At 37.3% G+C, this 7,082-nt stretch overlaps 1 pseudogene; it reads left to right on the plus strand.

Moving 5' to 3' along the window:
* Positions 1-1,537: 1,537 nt before the first annotated feature.
* On the plus strand, positions 1,538-2,768 carry LOC139032123 (succinate dehydrogenase [ubiquinone] cytochrome b small subunit, mitochondrial pseudogene; annotated as a pseudogene).
* The last annotated feature ends 4,314 nt before the right edge of the window (positions 2,769-7,082 follow it).

Here is a 7,082-nt window from a genome sequence, read left to right on the forward strand (position 1 = left end):
TTGGGATTCTCAGAAGTTCTTAGAAATTCTCAGAATCATAAGTTATTCTATTATTTTTTCTATAATACCTTTCTTAACATTTAAAAAAATGATTTGTTTTGGCTGTGCTGGTTCTTCATTTCTCTAGTTGTGCGGCCAGTCTCTAGTTGCGGGGCATGGGCTTCTCACTGCAGTGGCTTCTCTTGTGGAGCACGGACTCCAGGGTGCTGGGTTCTGTAGGTGTGGGTGCATCTAGGGTGCTGGGTTCTGTAGGTGTGGTGCAGGGGCTTAGTCGATCCACAGTGTGTGGGACCCTCCCAGTAGTACCCATGTCCCCTCCACTGGTAGGCAGATGCTTAACCACTGGACCACCAGGAAAGTCCTTCTTTATATGTTTTTAAATAGCAACTGACCATTAACAGTAAATGGTGAACCATTTTTCTGTGACAAGGTTATGCTAAAAGGTTTCCAAGGTTTTCTGCAAAAATCAAAAAAGGAGTAGTAAATGAATAGTTTATTATTATGGAAATATATACTGATGCAGGATTATACTACCTTTTGTAAAAAAAAAAATAATAATAAGCAGAAACCTCAATTAAAATAGAGTCAGGAGACCAGAAGGGAGAGCTGTCACGCGCTAGATGATAACTGAGCCCAACAAGGGGAAGAAAGACTTCTCTTTCTTTCCTGGCAAGAGCTCTGCCAATGAGACTCACAACTCAGCCAGTGAAAACCCACCAGACTTCAAACTCTCAATTCCTCCAATGGACTCTTTGTTTACCACCTTCCCCTGCCCCGCCCCACCTCCAACTTCCTTTTCCCTCTTTAAAACAGTTCTCCTCTCCACTTTTGCTGGGGACTGGTGCATGCACCTTGGAGAAGGAAATGGCAACCCACTCCAGTGCTCTTGCCTGGAGAATGCCAGGGACGGCGGAGCCTGGTGGGCTGCTGTCTATGGGGTCGCACAGAGTCGGACACGACTGAGGTGACTTACCAGCAGCAGCAGGTGCACGCACCCTAGTTGCAGACCCTGAATTTTAATCCTTTACTGATTTCAAATAAACTCATTTTTGCTGGAGCTATAACTGTAGTCTATTTGTTTTAGGTTGACAATTTCAGCGACATCTAAAAACGATCTCTACCTGGTATCCCTATTTGATGATAAAACATTAAAAGACCAACAAGTGCCAAGTACAGTGGTTCTAAAATTTTAAAAATAATACCATGAACATTTAAATTTTAAAAGTTATCATTCTTTTTTAAATTGAAGTATAGTTGATTTACAATATTGTGTTAGTTTGTGGTGTACAGAAAATGATTCAATTATACATATATGCATCCTTTTTCATATTCTTTTCCATTATGGTTTATAATAAGATATTGAATATAATTTTCCCTGTGTTATACAGTAAGACCACATTGTTTATCTATTTTATATACAGTATTGTGTATCTGCTAATTCCAAACTCCTAATTTATCGCTCCCCCATTGCCTTTTCTCTTTTATATCTGTAAGTTTGTTTTCTATGTCTGTGTGTCTATTTCTGTTAAAAGTTATCATGCTCCTTTGCGGCGCCAGAGAAGGGCGAGCTCTGTTCCTCCGAACCCCAGTGGTCAGACCAGCTCTTGTCTCAGCATTTCTCCAGGACCGACCTGCCCAAGGATGGTGTGGAACACAGCATATTCACCTGTCACCCAGCCACCATGCTGGTTCTAAGGCTGCATCTCTCCACTGGACTGGTGAGAGGGTTGTCAGTGTTCTGCTCCTGGGCCTAATTCCAGCTGCTTATTTGAATCCTTGTTCTGCGATGGACTACTCTCTGGCTGCAACCATCACTCTTCACAGTCACTGGGGCATTGGACAAGTTGTTACTGACTATGTTCACGGGGATGCAGTGCAGAAAGCTGCCAAGACAGGCTTTTTGGTGCTCTCGGCTTTCACCTTTGCTGGGCTCTGTTACTTCAACTATCATGACGTGGGCATCTGCAAAGCTGTGGCTATGCTGTGGAAGCTCTGACCTTTTAGACTTAATACCTTGAGAATTGATTGTACACCTCCTTGCCTCTGCTCTGTCATGCCATTTCAACTCACAATAAGAAGGAAAAACATTGGTGAGACAAACCTCTTCTCCTAATCACCTGATTGTTTTTAGAATTTAATCTTTGAAGAAAGATTTGAGAGAAGTTGTATCTTAAGAAATTATAAGACTGAATTCTGTATTCTGGGGAGCTAATGAAGTGTCTCAGCTTTTCACAAGTCTCATAGTATAACTGAACTATATATATGAGCTTTTTGCCTTTTAATTTATCAAACTCTTAAAGGGAATTCAGCTTTATTACTCTGGATATCTGATCAAACGTCTATATTTGTCCTAGGATGATGGAGAAAGGGAAAGACTTAATTCATAAGTAAAGACTGCAGAAAATTAGGCAGCGTTTAGTTTCTGTAAACCTCCCCCTCTGTTCAGTTGATACCAGTTACTGAGGGTTACATGTCTTAGGGAAATTTGAAAATTAGAAATGTTGATATTTCACATTACTGATTTCTAAATCCTAGGAAGAAGAGCCTGGAGAGTTTCTGAATGTAGAGAATTTCCATTTAGGGAAGAGTTCCCTTTATAGATGTTTCAAATTGTTACAGATTCTAAACCAAGACTTAATCCTCAAATGTGTTTATTTTCCTTATCCTAAAATAATCTGTCCACAAATATAAAATTATTAGTGATAAGTTGCTGTTTTCCCACTGGGAATTTCTAATGTGAAAATGTATTCCATGAAGGTAATTTTTTTTTTTTTTTAATTTCTTTTTTTTTTTTTTTTTTAATTTTTATTAGTTGGAGGCTAATTACTTTACATCATTACAGTAGTTTTTGTTATACATTGATATGAATTAGCCATGGATTTACATGTATTCCCCATCCCAGTCCCCCCTCCCACCTCCCTCTCCACCCGATCCCTCTGGGTCTTCCCAGTGCACCAGGCCCGAGCACTTGTCTCATGTACCCAACCTGAGCTGGTTATCCGTTTCACCCTAGATAATATACATGTTTCAATGCTGTTCTCCTGAAACATCCCACCCTCGCCTTCTCCCAGAGTCCACAAGTCTGTTCCATTCATCTGAGTCTCTTTTTCTGTTTTGCATATAGGGTTATCGTTACCATCTTTCTAAAGTCCATATATATGTGTTAGTATACTGTAATGGTCTTTATCTTTCTGGCTTACTTTGCTCTGTATAATGGGCTCCAGTTTCATCCATCTCATTAGAACTGATTCAAATGAATTCTTTTTAATGGCTGAGTAGTATTCCATGGTGTATATGTACCACAGCTTCCTCATCCATTCGTCTGCTGATGGGCATCTGGGTTGCTTCCATGTCCTGGCTATTATAAACAGTGCTGCGATGAACATTGGGGTGCATGTGGCTCTTTCAGATCTGGTTTCCTTGGTGTGTATGCCCAGAAGTGGGATTGCTGGGTCATATGGGAGTTCTATTTCCAGCTTTTTAAGAAATCTCCACACTGTTTTCCATAGTGGCTGTACTAATTTGCATTCCCACCAACAGTGTAAGAGGGTTCCCTTTTCTCCACACCCTCTCCAGCATTTATTGCTTGTAGACTTTTGGATAGCAGCCATCCTGACTGGCGTATAATGGTACCTCATTGTGGTTTTGATTTGCATTTCTCTGATAATGAGTGATGTTGAGCATCTTTTCATGTGTTTGTTAGCCATCTGTATGTCTTCCTTGGAGAAATGTCTGTTGAGTTCTTTGGCCCATTTTTTGATTGGGTCATTTATTTTTCTGGAGTTGAGCTGGAGGAGTTGCTTGTATATTTTTGAGATTAATCCTTTGTCTGTTGCTTCATTTGCTATTATTTTCTCCCAATCTGAGGGCTGTCTTTTCACCTTGCTTATAGTTTCCTTTGTTGTGCAAAAGCTTTTAAGTTTCATTAGGTCCCATTTGTTTATTTTTGCTTTTATTTCTGAAATTCTGGGATGTGGGTCATAGAGGATCCTGCTGTGATTTATGTCGGAGAGTGTTTTGCCTATGTTCTCCTCTAGGAGTTTGATAGTTTCTGGTCTTACATTTAGATCTTTAATCCATTTGGAGTTTATTTTTGTGTATGGTGTTAGAAAGTGTTCTAGTTTCATTCTTTTACAGGTGGTTGACCAGTTTTCCCAGCACCACTTGTTAAAGAGGTTATCTTTTTTCCATTGTATATCCTTGCCTCCTTTGTCGAAGATAAGGTGACCATAGGTTCGTGGACTTATCTCTGGGCTTTCTATTCTGTTCCATTGATCTATATTTCTGTCTTTGTGCCAGTACCATACTGTCTTGATGACTGTGGCTTTGTAGTATAGTCTGAAGTCAGGCAGATTGATTCCTCCAGTTCCATTCTTCTTTCTCAGGATTACTTTGGCTATTCGAGGTTTTTTGTATTTCCATACAAATTGTGAAATTATTTGTTCTAGTTCTGTGAAATATACTGTTGGTAGTTTGATAGGGATCGCATTGAATCTATAGATTACTTTGGGTAGTATAGCCATTTTGACAATATTGATTCTTCCAATCCATGAACATGGTATATTTCTCCATCTGCTTGTGTCCTCTTTGATTTCTTTCATCAGTGTTTTATAGTTTTCTATGTATAGTTCTTTTGTTTCTTTAGGTAGATATACTCCTAAGTATTTTATTCTTTTTGTTGCAATGGTGAATGGTATTGTTTCCTTAATTTCTCTTTCTGTTTTCTCATTGTTAGTGTATAGGAATGCAAGAGATTTCTGTGTGTTAATTTTATATCCTGCAACTTGACTGTATTCGTTGATTAGCTCTAGTAATTTTCTGGTAGAGTCTTTAGGGTTTTCTATGTAGAGGATCATGTCATCTGCAAACAGCGAGAGTTTCACTTCTTCTTTTCCTATCTGGATTCCTTTTACTTCTTTTTCTGCCCTGATTGCTGTGGCCAAAACTTCCAAAACTATGTTGAATAGTAGTGGTGAGAGTGGGCACCCTTGTCTTGTTCCTGATTTCAGGGGAAATGCTTTCAATTTTTCACCATTGAGGGTGATGCTTGCTGTGGGTTTCTCATATATAGCTTTTATTATGTTGAGGTATGTTCCTTCTATTCCTGCTTTCTGGAGAGTTTTAATCATAAATGGATGTTGAATTTTGTCAAAGGCTTTTTCTGCATCTATTGAGATAATCATATGGTTTTTATCTTTCAATTTGTTAATGTGGTGTATTACATTGATTGATTTGCGGATATTAAAGAATCCTTGCATTCCTGGGATAAAGCCCACTTGGTCATGATGAATGATTTTTTTAATATGTTGTTGGATTCTGTTTGCTAGAATTTTGTTAAGGATTTTTGCATCTATGTTCATCAATGATATTGGCCTGTAGTTTTCTTTTTTTGTGGCATCTTTGTCTGGTTTTGGAATTAGGGTGATGGTGGCCTCATAGAATGAGTTTGGAAGTCTACCTTCTTCTGCAATTTTCTGGAAGAGTTTGAGTAAGATAGGTGTTAGCTCTTCTCTAAATTTTTGGTAGAATTCAGCTGTGAAGCCATCTGGTCCTGGGCTTTTGTTTGCTGGAAGATTTCTGATTACAGTTTCGATTTCCTTGCTTGTGATCATTTTGTTAAGATCTTCTATTTCTTCCTGGTTCAGTTTTGGAAAGTTATACTTCTCTAAGAACTTGTCCATTTCTTCCAAGTTGTCCATTTTATTGGCATAGAGCTGCTGGTAGTAGTCTCTTATGATCCTTTGTATTTCAGTGTTGTCTGTTGTGATCTCTCCATTTTCATTTCTAATTTTGTTAATTTGGTTCTTCTCCCTTTGTTTCTTAATGAGTCTTGCTAACGGTTTGTCAATTTTGTTTATTTTTTCAAAAAACCAGCTTTTAGCTTTGTTAATTTTTGCTATGGTCTCTTTAGTTTCTTTTGCATTTATTTCTGCCCTAATTTTTAAGATTTCTTTCCTTCTACTAACCCTGGGGTTCTTCATTTCTTCTTCCTCTAGTTGCTTTAGGTGTAGAGTTAGGTTATTTATTTGACTTTTTTCTTGTTTCTTGAGGTAGGCCTGTAATGCTATGAATCTTCCCCTTAGCACTGCTTTTACAGTGTCCCATAGGTTTTGGGTTGTTGTGTTATCATTTTCATTCATTTCTATGCATATTTTGATTTCTTTTTTGATTTCTTCTATGATTTGTTGGTTATTCAGAAGCGTGTTGTTTAGCCTCCATATGTTTATCACAAATATAAAATTATTAGTGATAAGTTGCTGTTTTCCCACTGGGAATTTCTAATGTGAAAATGTATTCCATGAAGGTAATTTTTTTAAAAAAATAAAATGCTGCATAAAAAAAAAAGTTATCATGCTTAAAATGAACTTTTAACAGCACACAAAGCATGAATTGCTTTGATTGTCTTAATTTTTGTGTTGCTTTATGACAAATATTTCAGATACTGAATATTCTTTCATTCTGATATCTAGTTTTTTAATTAATCATTTTATTTGCCTGGGTGGAGTTCCAGTTGCAGCATGTGGAATCTACTTCCCTGACGAGGGATCAAACCATGGCCCCCTGCATTGGGAGTGCTGTCTGAGCCACTAGATCATCAGGGAAAGCCTTGTTCTTTAATTTTGTGTTGATAGTTGAATTGTTGAGAGTATGTCTAGAGGTATCTTCAAGCTGATTGTTAAGATACATGTAGTTTATTATAAATTAATTCCCTTTCTAAAATTAATTTTTATTGGAGTATAGTTGCTTTACAATGTTGTGGTAGTTTCTACTGTATCCCTTTTTAAAATGATTAAAATATTGTATTTCTCTGATTTTGATTTCATTCTTAAAGTTTATATTATTTTTGCTAATTCAGATTTTTAGACCAGTTTCAGATTTCATGATGGATAGTCCACCAAAACATTTACTCTTCTCCACATTTCTTCTGATAAGGCATATTTTGCTTCATAAGAATCTTTCCAGTAATGATTTTGCTAACTAAGTGATTTTGTTCTTGTTTGCCAAAGCAAAGAAGTTGTCCATCTCATATAAACTACTAACATTGCTTAAATGTTTAATGAGGGATATTAGATCTTTTTTCC

Source organism: Odocoileus virginianus, chromosome 30 (assembly GCF_023699985.2).
Source record: "Odocoileus virginianus isolate 20LAN1187 ecotype Illinois chromosome 30, Ovbor_1.2, whole genome shotgun sequence".
NCBI classification, from domain to species: domain Eukaryota; kingdom Metazoa; phylum Chordata; class Mammalia; order Artiodactyla; family Cervidae; genus Odocoileus; species Odocoileus virginianus.